Here is a 21,522-nt window from a genome sequence, read left to right on the forward strand (position 1 = left end):
GAGGGAGAAGGAACACAAGAAAATAAGCCCTCTGCATAACTTAAGGCGAAATGATGAGACTTGTTTTGCGACCCCCTGCTGCTTGCCTGCTGCGCGTGTGATCAGCCCATGCTTGATGAACATGCCCCCAGAGTGCTCCAGGAAGCCCGCGGACCTCTAAGTGACAAGAGCTGAAGGTATTATAGGAGCCGCAGAGCCAATTAGGCCCGTAGGAAAGAGGATGAAAGGGCCCTGAATGGGGAGGCCGACAGTGAAGGCGACCCTGCCGGATATCGAAGAAGGACCACGCAAACGGATAGGAGCGGCGGCAACCCCTCCTTCATCAGCTGCATCCTTAATGGAGAGCACCCGACCAAGCATGGTGCCCCAGGCCCAACAGAGGCCCAACAGAGGCCTTCAAAGGTCTTCAAGAGCACTGGCGCCCGGCGAGGCTCCCCACAGAGGAAAGGTCTCCTAATGTATCGCTGATGAGGAGGCGGGCGCCATCTTAGACGCCACTTCATAGCGTTCTAGCGCATACGAGGGAATGTGGGGATTGACACGACCATCATGTTTAAACATGAGACTGAGCCAACATTACAAGCCATCCTATTTAATTGGTCCCCAGGGGGGATGAAGTGGGACCGGAGGAACAACCTTTGCTCCCAGTGTGAAGGAAGACGAATACCAACTAAATGTACTTATGTAGGAGACTGAGTGCCCCCTATCGCTCCCTGCCACCCCTGCCCCCTAAACAATGGAACTGCATCACACTGTGCAAGGAATAACCAGAAGCAATATAATGTGGGCTCTTGTATCTGGGCAGCAAACTCTGCCCCAGGAGAATGTCCTAGCAAAAAGCATTTGTGTTGTCATTAATAGATACTTAGCATTTATTAAACGTGGCCTAAGCGGAATGGATCGTCGCTCTGTACAAACAGCCAATCATCAACAAAGAATAGAATGAATGTGAAGATCTGCTTGATCTATGCAGGGAATGGACAAAGGGAGTACAAAAGTGGGCCAGCGCTTTGAGACCCTCACGGTTGAGTAGCTGCGCTTTACCAACCCCAAGTGACTGATTGATTGAAACACGCAATCAAGGTTCTTCTGAACCATGGTGACACCAATAGGATCCTATCAGCAGGTGCTATTTACACCAATGTGTTTTAGCTCTGAAATCCACGAGGGAGGTGGAGGGTCTGAGAGGATCAACACGCACATGTTTGCTACAAAGGGGCATCAAGGGGGAAAAAAAAAAAAATCAATCTTCGTCTTCTAGCCTAACCTCACATGATTAACAATCACCAAAAACAGGAGTTCAGGAAAGTCCCTGTGTTTGTTGATGTTTGGTTGGGTTTGACCCCTTGAAGGTTTTGACTTTGGTAGATCTTTATGTCTTGAGTATAACGCAAGGTTTAATTCTTGTCGACCTGGATCCATCTGCAGTAGACAGTTTTTCTTGCCCATAGTTGGGCAAAGGCAGTAAACCGGGTCTGAAAGCCTGAATCTGTTTCAAGTGGATGCCTGTACAGTCGATAAGGACTGGAGTTATTTGGTCAAATCAGTGCATAATTTGTAAATTTGCACCACACATTGCCCCTGCTGTGCTGCCAATGATCGTACCAACACAACTACTAGCCACCACACTACTACAAGTGTAACAGTTCAAACTATTTCAGGCCCCCAAAGCGATTAGAACGGTTTGGGCGGCAGGTAATAGTCATTTTTAATGTATATTGAATTACCAATTAACTGTTGTTGTGGTCATCTAGAAATTAGCCAGACAGCACCACCTTTTGGTAGACTATCATGAGCGCCGGTGTTGACAATTAGGGGCCAGTGCCAAGCACCAGAAACCACTGGCTCAAATTAAGCACTGGGTCAAACACCATCCAATCTAGCAGATGCACGTGGAACCCCTTTGAGAAGAGCCAAATTTGTGCCGTCTGCTCCATTTCCTCAGAATCAGATAACGGACAGGTGGTGGGGAATCAGAAGGCGGACCGCTAGGAGGCGTAAAGGAGATTAAGGTCCTGGCAGCTGCAGACCCCTGAATGAAGCATAGGCAATACAGTGATTGGGGATCTTCGCACATGGGTGGGGGGTGCGAGCAGTAGGTGACTGAGCTGCCTATCAGATTTTAGCGTTTTATAATGGGACTTCACTGTTAAATAAAATCCGCCCCTCACGCCACGAGGAAGGAGCCCCTGCATAAAGAGGCAGAAGGTCATGGCCTGACCATATGTGTTTCTCCATACTCTGCATCGCTGGGCTCCATCACACACAAGATATTACAATACCGCCTGCCGGCAATGCCACGATTAGTGAGGCAAGGCTAGTTTGTGTACGGTTGTGCACAACTGTCTCATTGAATCACTACAGAACAATCACTCTGGCCAAATACATTAGAATTGTGATTTCCATTCCACAATTCAAACCATAAAAGTCCCTGACACCACACAGGACTGCACTGCACCACGTGACACATTTTGTTCAGTAACTTGATTTGTTTGAGTTTGAAACAAATTTTTGCTGTTATCTGCAAATTAGTTTGCAAAGTGCCGCATTCGGAAAACCCTGTCGATCCACCCTTCAGCAGAAGATGCCACTGCTGCACAATCATGTCATCTTTCAGTGGCTTTGACAGTCTGCCTTCAGAAAACTGCAAGTTTTTAAAGGTAAAGATGTATAGGACGCACCAGGCTGCAACTGTTCACAACACTGGCAATTTGTGTTAGGTCTGTACTAATCTCTTGAGAATATCCTTCACTCCCCAGACCAGCCATGGCAGAACTTTATTACCTACCAGGCCTGTGGTAGGATGTGAGAGGAAACTGGGAGTTGTAAGATGGGACCTCAGAGGGACACTGGGGCATGAAAAGAGGTAAACCCCAAAAGTAACCAATGATGGTAACAGATATTTGTACAGTGTGCTATAAGCAGGTACCTCTAGGCGCTGTACATTCGGCTACATTGAAACATAACCTTATTTTGAGGGCAATTAAGCAAGTAACTTTGTTTTTATCAGGATTTAGTAGAGATAGAAGAACTGCCCTAAGAACAGAATCTACAAACTGTGTGGAGGGCCCCCACGCAGTGTTGTTGGACTGGCCTTTGGGGCTGCCTGGCACTGCACTGCCAGGTGGTCCAGCTTCAAACAGCCACTATTTGAGACTTCTGTTTAGTCAAGTGGGCCATGACCTGACCAAGAATAGACAGCCCACACATTGGCCGTTTCAAGCCGAGTACCCCAATGGTCAGCCCGATACTCCTCTGCAGGACTTGAATTGGTCTCCGGGCAAGGGGGCGTGGGCTATCACGCTGAGGAGGAGAGGCATTTATCTAGCCTCTGTGGTAGTGAGGCGAACCTCATGCCGAAAAGAGCGCTGTGTTTCTAATTAAAGAAAACAGAGAGAGGACGAGACACTCTGTAATGGGCCATCAGCAACGTATGTTTTTTATCACTTGTGTCCTGGCTGCAAGTAGATGTCAAAGTGGGGGGTCTAAATCAGTGTCCCCAGTTTCTGGGATAGGACGACACTGTTGATGTGTTTATACTTTCATGGAGGCAGCCTTCCATGCGTATGCTGGAAATCATGCGTTTGCGCTTTTAAAAGGGATACATGAATTGGTCAATATGTTGAGAGCTGCCAAGTAATTGTATAGAATGATTGTGAGACAATAGGTTTGTGATTCTTAGAGGGGGGGTGCAGCATTAAAAAGAATAAAGACAACTGCCTTAAAGTGAGGCAGTGCGGGAAACATTGAGATGGCCACCAGCACTCCTTGTGTTGCAGCCTCATCCTGGCTGGGAGCCATCTAGATGCAAATGCAATGGAGGAAAACAAAGGCGCCCAGCTGCTTATCACTTCACAAGGATTCAAGAAAAAAGCTAGGATTTGCAAACAGGCTTCGACTTTGTTCAAGCCCTCTAGATGCATGCACTGTAAGAACGTCAGATTTACATGTCTCTATAAGTAATTATGCAAATGAGGATTTAAATAGCACTTACAATTTTTTGTATTTGAGTCTTTTACAGCGCTTCTAATCCCAGTGAAGGGTGTCAGAGCACTTTACATCACACACACATTATGCAGAGATAATAAGTCATACAAGTGTGTAACTAAATGTACAGGAAACGTTATATAAGAAACAGAGTTCCAATGTGCAGGAGTCACATATCCTTCCAGGTAGGCATTATATTTAAAGAGTGCATGGTCGGAAGAAACACAAAAAGTCAGGATTTAAAACATAACATCAAGGTTCTAAACTAAACCCATGCCCTGTAGTTTGCTGCAGCTCCTTGATGCTGGTTCCTAGCTTCGCTGTGCTATATTAGAATTATAGCAGTTTATGAAATGCAGGTAACAAAAGCATCTCTGGGTAAAAAGCAGGAACCCAGTTACCTATCAACATGAAATACACATTTCTGACCTCGATGTTGTCTGATCTGCTTTGCAGCAGGCACATTAACCTCCATGCTTTTTATGAGTCAAGAATGTGACTAAGGCAAAGACACAACTACCTAGGAGGTGCATTGATCACCTAAATTATCTCCCTATTAATATTATCCCCTGAAGATTGTTGGACACAAAGATCTCTGCACCTAGTACATTAACCATGTAAGGTATTTTAAAATGCTATCTCTGCGTGACCAATCAAAAAAGCACAGATTTACTGTCACGTTTGCGCGTGTTGTCAATGACTCTGTTGCAGAGCTGGTTTCAAAATAACTGTTTACATTGACTGTCAGACTCCGGCCTTACTCGCTCCCACACTGTGAACCCCAACGTATGGATCCTCGGAGTTATTGTTTTCCAATTCAAGCACTGGGCATGACGTAAAAGTAGATAGCGCCTAAAAGTAGTTAGCGTCGACCCTCTCAAGACAGATTCACGGCAAGAAGTGAATTAATGAACTTAGGGTGAGGGCATGGGATTTATGACCAAACCCCCCATCTCAGATTTTACACAAATGTTCCTTCTAGATTATTATACAATCTCAGATTACGTGGGAGCGGCATTATTACCAAACGACAGAGCCACTTTCGTCTGAATGACGGGCAGGAAGGGTACATTCTCCAGGTCAGACTGTGGCAGCATCGTGACAGCAACGCCAAGCCCCACAGACCCCGCTGATCAGCGCCCTCTACTATCCTTGACAGTGGAGAGATGCACGCACAGGCTCACTCACCTCTACTGACAGACCGTTCCCATCTGCGGGGGACTCTTAACATCCCCCAGAAGAGTGCTCCAAGTGTCGCGCGGGACTCCTCGGACTCCCCCAGGCCGGACGGACAGTGCGTGGCCCCGGCCGAGAAGAAGCTGGCCCGGGATCTGTCTTTTAATAGCGCCGCGCGCTGCCAGAGGAGGCCGGAGGCGCGCGCTATTCTGAGCCCGGCCAGATTAGATCTGTTCTCGGGCCGCAGGCATGCGCTGCGGCCGGACCGGGACACCTTTGCATGCGGCCTTCCCATTGGCAGCGGAGGGGGTCCCTGTGGGACAGTGGGCGGGGCCAGCGGAGGACTGAGATAATTTGATAACAAAGGACCTTTTGGCGCGAGCCCGTTACAGAGCCTAGAGGCGCAGGCTCAATGCGCTGGGCAGTGCAGCTCGTAAGGGGGCACGCGCTCTGCGCCACCTGCCAGTGGCAATCCAAAACTGTTCCTCACGAGCCAGATGCAGAGAGACAGGTGCAGTGCGTAATCCAGAGTGAAGTGCAGTGCCCTGATCCAAGTGTAGAGTGATGTGTTGTGTCATGGACTGGGGTGTATTACGAGGTATAATATGCTGAGTCTAAGGCAGGACTCGCTGCACCACCAAGAGCATGGGAGGTGCAAGATATAACAATGCTGCTCACTCATCACAATAACAGCATGACGCGGACTCCCAATATTGCAAAAGCTCAACGCATTTCGGAACCAACGCTCCTTGTATGAGTGAGCAGAGTTGTTTGGATTAATTGAGACTCGCCACCCCGCCGCGGAACGCCGTCGCTGGAGGCTCGGGTGAGAGCAATCTTTTTGCTGTGCGAAATATATATATATATATATACATACATACATACACACAGTAGGTTTTTAAAGTATATGCACACATGCGCACACACATACACATGTATGCATTTACAAGGCTGATAAGTTCAAAAAAAGTTTTCCCCTCGGATGAATCATACATTAATCATTTCCCATTCAAACATTCATATCCATTTACAAACCATATAAACTACACGGCTCGTTGATAATTGAGGCACTTATCGATCAACCACACTCTGATTAAAAATCAATTTCCTTTAATTGGAAATATATCCACATATAATACTCATATGAGTTCATTCGCATATAAAATCACCAAAGATGAACAAATCTTTACATGTATCACAAAAAAGAAGAATTTGTCACAACAATAAAAAAATACATAAACAATATACTACAATATAAAACAATATAAAGCAATATACACCAATGTAAAATGAGGAAGAATACAAAAAGAGACAATGTACTATGTCATTTTTAGCGTTAATTTGGACATTTGAATAGGCAGCAACAAGCATAGGTATAAATCCTTTGTCTTAAACTGTTTGCTGACTTCACCAAATTTAATCGCATATGTGGGCGTCGACGCGTTTCGATGGTGTAGTTTGAATAAAGACCACCTTCTTCAGGACAATATTTTTTGTCTTCCTCAATCGTTAAAATGACCATATCATTTATTTGGCTGGCCTGGCTCAGGACGCGGACTGATGACGCGACCCACTGAACGCGGACGCTAGACGCGGTGGAGACTGGATACGAGTCGATCAACCCCGGATACAATACCCAGAGCGAGTGATCTAACAAAGAGCCACGCGCTAAATAAAACATCCGCTAAAGGTGCGGAGCCCGTGACCCAAACAGAACGAACGGTATCACGGTTCACACTCTGGAATTTAAAATACAGTACATTGGCCTGTATAAGAAGTGGCCTATTGCGAAACTGACTGTGATACCTATAATAGCAATGAAATTACAAGGCCCATATGTGATATGGTCATTTTAACGATTGAGGAAGACAAAAAATATTGTCCTGAAGAAGGTGGTCTTTATTCAAACTACACCATCGAAACGCGTCGACGCCCACATATGCGATTAAATTTGGTGAAGTCAGCAAACAGTTTAAGACAAAGGATTTATACCTATGCTTGTTGCTGCCTATTCAAATGTCCAAATTAACGCTAAAAATGACATAGTACATTGTCTCTTTTTGTATTCTTCCTCATTTTACATTGGTGTATATTGCTTTATATTGTTTTATATTGTAGTATATTGTTTATGTATTTTTTTATTGTTGTGACAAATTCTTCTTTTTTGTGATACATGTAAAGATTTGTTCATCTTTGGTGATTTTATATGCGAATGAACTCATATGAGTATTATATGTGGATATATTTCCAATTAAAGGAAATTGATTTTTAATCAGAGTGTGGTTGATCGATAAGTGCCTCAATTATCAACGAGCCGTGTAGTTTATATGGTTTGTAAATGGATATGAATGTTTGAATGGGAAATGATTAATGTATGATTCATCCGAGGGGAAAACTTTTTTTGAACTTATCAGTTACTGGGTGCTCCATCCCTTCGGTGTGAGAGCCCCCTCTCCTTTGTTTAAAGGTGCATTTACAAGGCTACATTTACTTAACATTATCGAAGGCAGAACCTCCACCCTATGCATCCTGCCCTTTTTCCCACCCTGTCTCCCCTCTGCTCGGAGCATGCAGCCACCTTCTCTTGTGCTGCCTGACTGAAACAAAATAAATGTCTTATTTTTGTGGTTCTTCTGTACCGCCCCTGTAAGGAGAGCATACCTTTCAATTCTCCTTACAATTGCAATTACCCGACCTTTGTTCCAAAAACCGGGACATTTATTCAAAATAAAGAAATGTGTCGGGACGCCGGGACAGTCCACCTAAACTCGGGACTGCCCGGGGAAAATCGGGGCGTCTGGTCACCCTACTCACACCCCAAATGGTAAATATCGCTGGGTACACATAGGAACAAGGCTAACCATCTGAGTGGATCAACCCTACTAATGTTCCTAGTGAAACATAAATCATACTCTGATCTGATGCTCAATAGCATGATTTGAAGATAGGGGAACCTGGCAGCGCTGTAAGGCCATACCCATGGTATTACAGCGCTATACAAATCTCTGTTAACAAAACTAGATGTGGACAGGCCACTGAATGCTCGAGCCAGTTTAAAACCTGAAACCTGGCCCTGGATCAGCTTTAGGTTCTTTTGGAACATCGAGCCCATAACGAGCCGAGCTTTCATGTGACTTCTTCCTGCCTCCACCCCTCTACCCATGATGAGGCTTCACAGTCAAAGCTGCCCACAGTGGACCTGCGAAGCCAGGTTTGAGTCTCAGCGAAGGCTCAACATCCTGTGATTCTAGGCATATTCCTTAATCTTTCCATCTCTGGTGATGACCTTGTGCATTGTAACTGGTGCTCGTGTAAAGTGCTTCAACACCTCCTGGTCCAGTTCCCACCATATAACAAATGCACACATTTGAGAAAAAATAACTTAACACAAGGAAAGACAAATAGATACTAATTTGAGGGCAGATATGTACAAACTGAAACCAGAAACCTGTCATAAATCAAGCTTCCCTGCTTAAATTGTGTGATCTTATGCAAATATTTTATTTCACCAAAACTCTTTTGCCTTCATTATCATGTATGAAAATACTTACAAATATGAGAGTTCAGAACACCAGTTTCAAAAAAACATATTGTGTTTGATTTTATAGACTATAAGGTTGCTCTCTAATAATCTCGGCCAAATACAGAGTTTGTACGACAACCGTCTTGCTTTATCACTAATGGCTCATGTTTAGGAACTATCGCTTTTTGTTTTTTAACGATTTTATTTTGCATTTTCCAAAGGAAACAAGTAAATAAGACACATCGTACAAATCTGCCAGGAATAATGATGCTTGATCAAGAAAAAAAAGAGAAGAAAAAGTGGACGGAATAGCAGAACATCCCCACCCAGGCATTTGTGGAATAATCGATACAGCCCCCCCAACCTCGAGCACAGACACAGAAATTACATTTCAACAGATCCCTCTTCAGGGTCAGAAGACATAATGTGAATATCAGAGGCGCGCATTACCATGGACATTGTCATATGAAGCCCTCCCTCCCACTGGGGCCGCCTGATATGGGTAATAAAGGGGCTCCATACAGTATTGAATGTGGCCACCTGGTCCTGGATAATAACAGTCAATTTCTCCACTGCTTAAATGGAGCACACCTTTCCCCACTACGTATTTAAATGAGGAAGAGGTTGCTTCCACATGTGCGCCACACACAACCGTGCCGCCAGGAGGAGGTGAGAGAGCAGGCGGCCTATAGGAGTCAACGTGGGAAAAATTCTATCATCCCCCGGGTCACATAAGAGGTCAGTGGTTCCAGTGGGAGTTGAACGGTGGTCATGGACTGTACTGGACCTTAAATGTCAACGCAGAATTTTAAGATCACAGGACATGACCATCATATGTGTAGAGAAGTCACACTCTCTTCACACCCCTTCCAGCACAAATCTGAACTCCTGATCATGTTAGCCAGTTTAACAAGTGTAAGGTACCAGCGGGTCAATATCTTGTAGGCGTTCTCTTTGTAGCGGACACAAATTAAATATTTAGCTGCTCTTTGCCAAAAGGTCCCCCAAGTGTCATCAGATATCTCCGCAGCCAACTCCCTCTCCCATCGCTGTACATAGGCATGTTTGGAAGGAGAGGTCAACGGTGAGAGGTAACGGTAGAGCCAAGATATGCCTTTATGACGTACGTTGGTGAGACAGAGTGACTCTATGGGATGCTCGTTGCGCTGGAGGGCCAGACACGTGAGGGGCCTGACCGCCCGCCCGCCCGCCCAGTGGAGTGCTCGAGGCAATCTAAAGCTGTAGCGCCGAGTTAAGTCAAATTTGGCGACCAAGTCACCCCTTGGCCTTAAATCAGTCATTGTAGAAGTCACCCAAAATAGGGGAACGCCCCTGAACCCAATGAAATGAGGCCGGACGGCGCACACCCGAAGGAAAATGAGGAGTGTGCGTCAATACGGAGAGCCGCACTGGGCAGGTTGGGAATGCCCTACATTAGCATACCGCTCTCTAACAAGTGAGGAGCAAAGACGTTACAGGTAACGATGTGGGAGCGTTTGCCCCAGCAATCTTCGGATGCCCCAGCAACCCTGACAATGAGGAGGAAGAAAAATCTGCTCCACTGGAACCCACGGTTCCCCTCAGGGTTGTGGTTCCAATCTAGAGCAGGACAGAGTTGCGCCGCCAAGAAGGAACTATCACTTCTCAGTGCAGTACTATAATGTGTCAAATTAAGGACAAGGATTACACATGTTAAAGAATTTTTTTTTTTAACTTTGAAGAGACTTTACCGTGATTTATGTGATGTTTCCTGTGTGATTTACATAGCACACATTTTCAGGGCTCGGCTTGAGCACATGCTCTTAAGATCCGAGAGAGACCCTTGGCTCAGCTCCGGCTCAGCTTTTCTGTTAATTTGTAGCCCACCTCTGAACAAAACATACACAACATAAGAAAGGCAAGTGTTGTGCCAGAGCAGTGCCTAGTGCGTACAGGCACTGGAAGTAGGGGTGAGGGAGGTGCAGTAGCACCCCCTCAAGATAATTCATCAGTTCTTCAGAAGAGGAGAGAGCATTAAAGAGACTTTTAAGTTTAGTTTTGATCTTGTGGCACTTTGCCAAGAGCTCAGAGACAGGGGTTGAGTGTCATGCAATGGCATCTGGCAATCTGCTGCTTATTTAACATGAAGATTGGTGTTTTCTGGTTGCAGAGTAATGTGAACCAGGTGACATTCTTACTGGAGTGCAAGAAGTATGAAAGAAGAAGCGGCAGGATTTCAAATGTTTTCTAACACACAACTCATTTGAAATATTTGTTTTAATTTTATACATATTTCAAAATATAGCAGCAGCAAGAATAGTTCAAAGGAGGCACATAGGATTTGTAATTTTGATGTGTAATGGAATCAAACATTTTATTCGGCTGAAAACAAATCAAGACATTTTATGCACAAATGATAAACATGGGCTGAAATCCCATTTCCGCATGGTATTGTTCGCGAGCTACATGCCTTTAGCAGTACAGCTGCATCATCGATGCAAATTTAGTGCCATTTCAAGAGGCCATTTCAGAGGAAAACGTGCTCTTTGTAGAAGCCATATATTTAAGGCTAAGTGCTAATAACACTGATTGGCCACGCACTACCCGCCCACCACTCTTCTGCTGAGTGGGCGTGGCTGACTTGCTGCACGCTATTTACCTCTTGGATTTTCCGCATCCCTTGTGACTTCACTGACATAACACTGGCAGACGCACACCCGCCATGAAAGCTGTTTCAGCACCGCTGCTAGCACGGAGTCAAACGCTAAACCTATAGACAAGTGCACCACCAGGGCTAGCGCCAAGTGCACTGCGGCGCTACGTCTGACTATCGAAGCCATCACGAATACACTGGTTAGTTCACAGCTATGGGCAAAGGCAAACACAGCGTGTTTTCAGCTGCAGCGCCAAGTGCAAGCAAGTCAGATGTCAAGAGCGGCCTTTCCGACAGGGACAAGGCTGAAAGGAACACAGCTGCACCCCAACACTTGGACGGCCTCACGTTTGCATCACGTCCACTCTGTCACCAAGACAAGCAGATCGATAGACCAGTGAGGTAATCACAGTATTAGCAAGCATTTATCAACTATTGATATGGCCCTACCTTCTCCCTCACACATGCCCCAAGGAAGTAAAGTCTCTTGTTCACCTCTCAGAGTATTGTGAAGAGTGGCATCCTTACCCGAGGCAAAAACACCCGCAGTAATCTGCTTCTGAGCTAAAACGGCTGAAATGCCAGAAACTGTTCCTAGGAAGCTTGTTTCCGGTCCAGGAAATGCATGGCTTGGCAGTTCGGGCTGGACTGTTCCCATGAGGCACAGGGTCAGACTGATTTGCATATGGCCATGTCTGAACTGGGGTGGCAGAGTGGGTTAAAGAACTGTGATGGATCAAACCCAGATCTGTTGACTGGATGTGAGTGTTTGATTGGTTCTGATGCTCCGTCCATCACCACCCTCTTTTGTACCGCTCTGTGCTAAGACTGGCATCCCTACCTGAGGCAGAAACGCTTACAGTAATCTGGTTCCATGCTTAGACTGGCATCCCTACCCGAGGCAGAAACGACCGCAGTAATTCTCTTCTGTGCTAAAACTGGCATCCCTCCCTGAGGCAGAAACGCTAACAGTAATCTGGTTCCATGCTTAGACTGGCATCCCTACCTGAGGCAGAAACGCTAACAGTAATCTGGTTCAATGCTTAGACTGGCATCCCTACCTGAGGCAGAAACGCTCGCAGTTATCTGGTTCCATACTTAGACTGGCATCCTTACCTGAGGCAGAAACGCTAGCAGTAATCTGGTTCCATACTTAGACTGGCATCCTTACCTGAGGCAGAAACGCTAGCAGTAATCTGGTTCCATACTTAGACTGGCATCCCTACCCGAGGCAGAAACGCTAGCAGTAATCTGGTTCCATACTTAGACTGGCATCCCTACCAGAGGCAGAAACGCTCGCAGTAATCTGGTACCATACTTAGACTGGCATCCTTACCCGAGGCAGAAATGCTAGCAGTAATCTGCTTCTGTGCTAAAACTGGCATCCTTACCTGAGGCAGAAACGCTAGCAGTAATCTGGTTCCATACTTAGACTGGCATCCTTATTGAGGCAGAAACGCCAGCAGTAATCTGGTTCCATACTTAGACGGGCATCCTTACCTGAGGCAGAAACGCTTGCAGAAATCTGGTTCTGTGCTAAAACTGGCATCCTTACCTGAGGCAGAAACGCTCACAGTAATCTGGTCCCTTGCTAAAACTAGCATCCTTACTTGAGGCAGAAACGCCAGCAGTAATCTGGTTCCATACTTAGACGGGCATCCTTACCTGAGGCAGAAACGCTTGCAGAAATCTGGTTCTGTGCTAAAACTGGCATCCCTACCTGAGGCAGAAACGCTAACAGTAATCTGGTTCCATGCTTAGACTGGCATCCCTACCAGAGGCAGAAACGCTAACAGTAATCTGGTTCAATGCTTAGACTGGCATCCCTACCTGAGGCAGAAACGCTCACAGTCATCTGGTTCCATACTTAGACTAGCATCCTTACCTGAGGCAGAAACGCTAGCAGTAATCTGGTTCCATACTTAGACTAGGATCCTTACCTGAGACAGAAACGCTCGCAGTTATCTGGTTCCATACTTAGACTGGCATCCTTACCTGAGGCAGAAACGCTAGCAGTAATCTGGTTCCATACTTAGACTGGCATCCTTACCTGAGGCAGAAACGCTAGCAGTAATCTGGTTCCATACTTAGACTGGCATCCCTACCCGAGGCAGAAACGCTAGCAGTAATCTGGTTCCATACTTAGACTGGCATCCCTACCTGAGGCAGAAACGCTCACAGTAATCTGGTACCATACTTAGACTGGCATCCTTACCCGAGGCAGAAATGCTAGCAGTAATCTGCTTCTGTGCTAAAACTGGCATCCTTACCGAGGCAGAAACGTTCACAGTAATCTGCTTCTGTGCTAAAACTGGCATCCTTACCTGAGGCAGAAACGCTAGCAGTAATCTGGTTCCATACTTACACTGGCATCCTTACTTGAGGCAGAAACGCCAGCAGTAATCTGGTTCCATACTTAGACGGGCATCCTTACCTGAGGCAGAAACGCTAGCAGAAATCTGGTTCTGTGCTAAAACTGGCATCCTTACCTGAGGCAGAAACGCTCACAGTAATCTGGTTCCACACTTAAACAGGCATCCTTACCTGAAGCCGAAACGCTCACAGTAATCTGGTTCCATACTTAGACGGGCATCCTTACCTGAGGCAGAAATGCTCGCAGTAATCTGGTTGAACACTTAGGCAGGCATCCTTACCTTAGGCCGAAACGCTCACAGTAATCTGGTTCCATACTTAGACTAGCATTCTTACCTGTGGCAGAAACGACCGCAGTAATCTGCTTCTGTGCTAAAACTGGCATCCTTACCTGAGGCAAAAACACTTGCAGTAACCTGCTTCTGTGCTAAGACTGGCATCCTTACCTGAGGCAGAAAAGCTAGCAGTAATCTGGTTCTATACTTAGACGGGCATCCTTACCCGAGGCAGAAACACTCGCAGTAATCTGGTTCCACACTTAGACGGGCATCCTTACCTGAGGCAGAAATGCCAGCAGTAATCTGGTTCCATACTTAGACTAGCATCCTTACTTGAGGCAGAAACACTCGCAGTAATCTGGTTCCATACTTAGACGGGCATCCTTACCTGAGGCAGAAACGCTCGCAATAATCTGGTTCCATACTTAGACGGGCATCCTTACCTGAGGTAGAAACGCTCACAGTAATCTGGTTTCATACTTAGACGGGCATCCTTACCTGAGGCAGAAACGCTCACAGTAATCTGGTTCCATACTTAGACTAGCATCCTTACCTGAGGTAGAAACGCTCACAGTAATCTGGTTTCATACTTAGACGGGCATCCTTACCTGAGGTAGAAACGCTCACAGTAATCTGGTTCCATACTAAAACTGGCATTTTTACCTGAGGCAGAAACGTCCGCAGTACTCTGATTCCATACTAAGACTGGCATCCTTGCCTGAGTCACTTGCAGTATTCTGAGTCCGTGCTAAAACTGGCATCGCTACCTGAGGCAGAAACACTTGCAGTAATCTGGTTCCATACTTAAACTGGCATCCTTAACCGAGGCAGAAACGCTCACAGTAATCTGGTTCCATATTTAACTGGCATCCTTACCTGAGGCAGAAACACTAGCAATCATCTGGTTCCATACGAAGACTGGCATTCATATGTGAGGGCTAAATTTCTGTATGCTAAAACTGGCATCCTTACCTGAGTCACTTGCAGTAATCAGAGTCCGTGCATAAACTGGCATGCCTAACTGAAGCAGAAGCGCTCTCAGTAGTCTGGTTCCATACTAAAACTGGCATCCGTCTCGAACGCAGAAACGCTCACAGTAAAATGGTTCCATACAATAACTGGCATCTCTCTCTAAGGCAGAAACGCTCACATTAATCTGGTTCCATACTAAGACTAGCATCCCTCTCTAAAGCAGAAATGCTCACAGTAATCTAGGTCCATACTAAGACTTGCATCCTTTTCTAAGGCAGAAACACTCGCAGTAATCTGGTTCTGTGCTAAAACTGGCATCCCTCTCTAAGGCAGAAACGCTCACAGTTATCTGGTTCCATACTAAGACTGGCATCCTTCCCTAAGGCAGAAACACTCGCAGTTATCTGGTTCTGTGCTAAGACTGGGATCCCTCACTAAGGCAGAAACGCTCGCAGTAATCCATGCTAAAATGGGCATCCTTACCTGAGGCAGAAACGCTCGCAGTAATCTGGTTCCATACTTAGACGGGCATTCTTATCTGAGGCAGAAACGCTCACAGTAATCTGGTTCCGTACTAAGACTGGCATCCCTCTCTAAGGCAGAAACGCTCGCAGTAATCTGGTTCTATGCTAAAACTGGCATCCCTCCCTAAAGCAGAAACACTCGCAGTAATCTGGTTCTATGCTAAAACGGGCATCCTTACCAGAGGCAGAAACGCTTGCAGTAATCTGGCTCCATACTTAGACGGGCATCTTTACCTGAGGCAGAAACGCTCATAGTAATCGGGTTCCATACTAAAACTGGCATCCCTCTCTAAGGCAGAAAGCTCACAGTAATCTGGTTCCATACTAAGACTGACATCCCTCTCTAAGGCAGAAAGCTCACAGTAATCTGGTTCCATACTAAGACTGGCATCCCTCTCTAAGGCAGAAAGCTCACAGTAATCTGGTTCCATACTAAGACTGGCATCCCTCTCTAAGGCAGAAAGCTCACAGTAATCTGGTTCCATACTAAGACTGGCATCCTTACCTGAGGCAGAAACGCTAGCAGTAATCTGGTTCTATGCTAAAACTGGCATCCCTCCCTAAAGCAGAAACGCTCGCAGTAATCTGGTTCCATGCTAAAACGGGCATCCTTACCAGAGGCAGAAACGCTTGCAGTAATCTGGCTCCATACTTAGACGGGCATCCTTACCTGAGGCAGAAACGCTCATAGTAATCGGGTTCCATACTAAAACTGGCATCCCTCTCTAAGGCAGAAAGCTCACAGTAATCTGGTTCCATACTAAGACTGGCATCCCTTTCTAAGGCAGAAAGCTAACAGTAATCTGGTTCCATACTAAGACTGGCATCCCTCTCTAAGGCAGAAATGCTCGCAGTAATCTGGTTCCATGCTAAAACAGACATACTTACCTGGGGCAGAAACGCTCGCAGTAATCTGGTTCCATACGTAGACGGCCATCCTTACCTGAGGCAGAAACGCTTGCAGTAATCGGGTTCCATATAAGACTGGCATCCCTCTCTAAGGCAGACACGCTCACAGTAATCTGGTTCCATACTAAAACTGTCATCCTTCCTGAGGCAGAAACACTTGCAGTAATCCGATTCCGTGCTAAAACTGGCATTGTTACCTGAGGCAGAAATGTCCGCAGTACTCTGGTTCCATACCAAGACCGGCATCCTTCCCTACGTCAGAAATGCTCGCAGTTATTTGGTTCCATACTAAGACAGGCATCCTTCCCCAATGCAGATATGTTCACAGCAATCTTGTCCCTTGTTAAGACCGGCATCCTTCCCTAAGGCAGAAACCCTCGCAGTAATCTGGTTCCATACTTAGACTGGCATCCTTACCTGAGGCAGTAACGCTCGCAGTGATCGGGTTCCATACTAAGACCGGCAACCTTACCTGAGACAGAAATGCATACTGCTTATCCGTACACAGGATGCACATTCCTTAACCATATACAGGGTAAGGAATATGCATCCTGCATAGGGATAAAGAATATGTATTTTGTTAGGTCAGTTACCATTTTAAACAACCATGCAAACTAGAGGTCGCTAGCTCTTATGGTTAGCAAGCTATGACTTCAAAAACAGATCTAACGCACCATTACATAACCAAGATGGCGTCCAGGATCTGTCCACTGAATGGGGCTGTAATGACGTGAGCCTTGGACTCACTCATGTGTCTGTCTGTAAACACCCGAGTCTTCAGGCCATCTCTTGAGTAACTACTCAGACTGGCTTGGCTTCCAATGTACTGGAAACCCTGACCCTTTACTGTTGATAGTGAATTTGATTACTTGCATTCTGAACCAGCCCTAGCGCTGCCTCCTGTGACTGAGCCTTGACTGCCTGACTACAGCTACTACTAGAAGGCCAAGGAAATGAAGGGGGTCTGAACTACCACGGCACCCCCAATATTCAGCATAGCCAGTCAGTAGATGGATCAGTCAGTTTCACCCCCTGATAGTGCTGCATTCTTCCTTCAAACCAATGAATCTGGAAAAAAGACTGACATCTAAGATGTCTCAGGCTCACTAAGGAGCAGTCCTGAGGAAAGACTCAACACTTTTGATACCATTTCTGGCTGCAGAATTAGAGGAGCGGTGCTTTGAAAGGGCCTGCAACAGTTCACTAAACCTTCTACTAACCTGTTCCCACATGCCCACGATAGTTAAGGAGTGTTAAGAGTTAGGGTAAAGAAGGAGAGAAGGTCTATTCTCTGGACGTAATGGATGGATTTGAGATGTTTCCGCTTCTGGTCACTTATGTGTTTCAACCGTCAAGGCCATTGCCACCCTCGCATTATTAGCGTTCCACAGCCCCCTTCCTCCCCTCCAAATGGTTCAGTCCACTTGCTCTACAATATAGGGTGACAAATGCAATAACAAGAGGTGAGGGATCCTCTAAAAAATTATTATATTAGAATAAAAGTGATTACATGGTAAATTGTTCGAAATAAAAACTAAATATGTGCAACAAACAGGGTCTATGGGGTAAACCCCCGAATAAAGCATAACATTCAACATACAATGAGACTGCTTCACAAAGGGCCTTGGCGGGGGCTCCACAGTCGTGGGGGAGTCTCCGCACTCTTGCCGGAGGCCCCACAGTCGTAGGGAGTCAAGGACATTAGTTAATCAGACCCTGTGTATTTTGAAAAAAAAGAATATATGTATTGATAAGGAATTCTCTTCGAAAGAGGTAAAAAAAAAAACAATTGAGTCATACCAATGCGTCCTTTGTGGTGGAAATGGCTGAAAATAAATCATGAGCATTTTAAAAAGTGTATTAAAAAAGCAAATGTTGGAAATTAATTCTGGTTACTTAGTTGGCGACCCCTGCTGGCTGGCACAGTAAGATATTGGCTACAGTGGTTTATGGGGTGCGGAAGCCTAGCGTATGTTTATTATGATACATACCTTCGACATCAGTGCAGAGAAAGTCTATGAAAATCACACAGCATTCTGACAAATGAAGCTATGGATGGCCATCTTGGGCCACCACCATCGCTTAGAACACGCAACCTGCATGGCCTCAGTGGCATAAACAGCACACCCGCCAAATACCAACCCATGGTTTGGGCTTTACACTGTGCACTCGGGGCCGGAGTTTCCGTAGCGGGCATTGGGTGTTTCCACATGAGGCTGGTAGGGTGGGGGCCGGTTTTATTACTGGGGGGCGATTTTGCAGCGGTGCTTCACACTTGCACCTCTCCTTCTCATGGGTCTGGCAGAGGCGTAACACAGGCCCGCATCCCCCGCAGTGTGTGGGGGGGGGGGCCGAGCGGCAGCGGGCCCCCTCAGTACTGTACTCACACCAGAGCGCTCCGGATTAAATCCGGAACGAGGGCCCCTCTGTGTACCTTGCAGGGGGGCCCCTTCAACTTTCGTTACGCCAATGGGGTCTGGTCCAACAAGATTGCCAGTGCTGCTTTGTGTTCCCAGTCCATGCTTGCATGCCCCCATGCTCCCCGTTATTGAGCTGGTCTAAATAGGTTTCTCGTGCTAATAGTGCACGTTAGTTCCTATTTCGAGGTGCAATAGCACACGTATGTTTTTGCCTAGCAGATTTGACATGGAAAAAATGAGCCATGCAAAAACGTGCGGTGTGTGCATTTTTCACCTGTATTGTAATCCTGTGTGGTGTGCAAATGAGACAGGGGTACTTCACGGTCAGTGGACAAGGCAGTGGCTACTGACAACATTAAAACATGGTGGGGCGCAATACCCAAAAAACTCACCATATATTTTGAGGGGCTCATTTTATTTGACTACAGCTTCGCTGCAGTGGGCAGCTGTTCCTAGTCGTTCCTCGGGGGATGGCGACTGCAACAGTAAAGGGAACGACTTCCCTCCTTGTGCAGCACAAATTCAACCATTTGTTCTAGGATTGGATGGAGCAAGTTAACCCAGCACTCGTTTTGAGGCTGGGGCCTGTGCCTGCAATCCCTAGGCTGTTTTACAGCGTTGGGATTGCTTGCTCTGAAGTGCGCATGTCAGATTGTCCAGCTTTAGATAGCTGGCCAATCCATCAAGTGAAATGGCGAGGCTGCAGCAATAGCGAAATTGTAGGAAGTGGCCCCGTCCCCTGCCCTTACATTAAGCGTGCGAGCCCAGGACAAATGTAAATGTAAATGTTGTAGACTTGTAAAGCGCACAGCTGCCCCAGCAACAGGGCGTCCCGGCGCTGTAGACCGCTGGGGAACCCGTCCTGGCTATCCCTGTGAGATGGTCCCTTTCTGGGTATCTCCAAGGTGAAACCAGGCATCCCCGGCGTCTGTGGGGGGCCGTTGTAGAGATGAGGCAAGCTTAATGCCCAGAGTTGCCGAGTGTGTTCCTGGTTAGAGTAGGTACCGAGGCGAGAATTATCGAGTCCGTTTTGACCCTGGTCCACGACCCTGCCGCGTCGGGAATTGAACCCTGGTCCCTGGCCGATTCTCTGCTTACGGGTCTGCCGCCTCTAACTAGTGAGCCACACCTCTCCACAAAATAATAAAATGATATTTATTACCATTTTCTTAATGCATCTTTATGTGCTGCACTCGCAGCAGGCGGGGCGATGCTCCTCTGCCCTCGAGAAGGAACCGCCCCTAGGACAGGTCCTTACTATAAACCATAAGATTCTTAACAGAGCTTTGGCTTGTGACTTGATTTTGGTTGGCAGTAGCCTCTGTCCTGATGAACTGGACAGCCACATCAACTTAGAAACACTGCAGGTTTTGAAATTAGGGTGACTGCCTCTCTCTGGTCATTAAGGACACTGTTTCCAGTCTGTGACTTTTGAGTGATAATCTAATGCAAGCTGAGTGTTGTATCCTTGATTTGTTTCTATAGAGCTAATTAGACTAACACATCTGAAACAAATAATTGCTAGGTGTAGAGTCCATATTGGGTCTCCAGCCTTTTCTGTAATAAGAACTTGTTGGAAGTTCAATGAAAATCATTCAGAGCCACTAACTGAGGCGGACTGGGACAGACAATAGTCGCGGGCACCAAAATAAAAGTGGCCCCATTTAGTGAATTATATTATATAGGATAGCTGCAAAAGTGGCCCATGTTTGCAAATTGGGGCAGTCTTGAACTAGTAAAGACACGCTGTATAAATGTATATAGGGAAGACTGCATGGGTGTGAGCTTGCTGCAAGCTTTTAATATCAGGGAAATCAATAGTAAACAGTGGCCCAGCAGACCATAAGCCAGGCCCACAGACAGCCAAAAATACAGCCCACGCACTGACCTTTCAGACCAACCCATTGGGCACTGCCTGATTGCCCTAAAGGCATGGACGTGATTTAGAGGTTGCCAGGGCTCCCAGCTGCAACTCCTGGCTTGCCACTTGCGACCCTGGCACTGTCTTTGGCACCCCTGGCCTCGGAGGTGGCAACATGTGTGCCAATAACACAAGGACGACTAAGCACTCCTTATTATCAACCTATTTTTTTTACTACGAATAGTGAATAATATTATATTATTCACTATTAGAGTAATAAAAAATAGAGCGCACTTAGCTGGAATGCGCCTTTTTGTGGCAACTGCTCTAAGTATAAATGTTTTTAAATGTATGTTGTGCACCTGCTTGCAGGTGAGAGTGTTTTCTATGTGAAAATCAGCGTGTTTATATGTGAGCACGTCTGTATGTGTAAGCATATGTGTGTGAGGGAAAGTAAGTGGAAGGATGTAATAGGAAGTGACTGAGATTGTGTCAGAGTGAGGCCCACCCAGATTTACCATTCTGTGATGCAAGGTAACACTGAACCAAAGATGCTGCACTGCCGTGCCTTAATGGGAGGGTGAAAAAATGCACCATATCTACTAAGATATGGTGCACTGTTTCTCTCCTTGGGCGCGGGTGCACTTTTGGCAGCCACGATGCAAACACTCATATCCTTGCTCCATAGTTCGAGTGGGTGTGCGTTCTCTGAAACATTGGTTTTGTACAGGAAGAAGTCCCTAAATATTCTTTAAGGTTTTTCCCATGCTGTATGTATGCTGTGCAATGCGGTGGAAAAGCAAGTAGAATTGAAAACATTTCCCTTCATTATGCCTGCTTCAAGGAGTCTTAACATTTTGGAGCAAA

At 46.2% G+C, this 21,522-nt stretch overlaps 1 protein-coding gene across 2 annotated transcripts in view; it reads right to left on the reverse strand.

Moving 5' to 3' along the window:
- The window catches only part of LARGE1 (LARGE xylosyl- and glucuronyltransferase 1), a 998,660-nt gene that overhangs the window by 809,733 nt on the left and 167,405 nt on the right, over nt 1-21,522 (reverse strand). Inside the window, exon 1 of one of the 2 annotated variants that reach the window (XM_085651962.1) lies at nt 5,176-5,411. The exons of the other annotated variant lie outside the window; for it this stretch is intronic. The gene's annotated coding sequence lies outside the window, so the exon portion shown is untranslated. Of the gene's footprint in view, nt 1-5,175; nt 5,412-21,522 lie in introns of those variants that run through there. 2 annotated transcript variants of the gene reach the window in all.

The sequence above is a fragment of the Triturus cristatus genome, chromosome 4_1 (genome assembly GCF_964204655.1).
Source record: "Triturus cristatus chromosome 4_1, aTriCri1.1, whole genome shotgun sequence".
Lineage (NCBI taxonomy): Eukaryota > Metazoa > Chordata > Amphibia > Caudata > Salamandridae > Triturus > Triturus cristatus.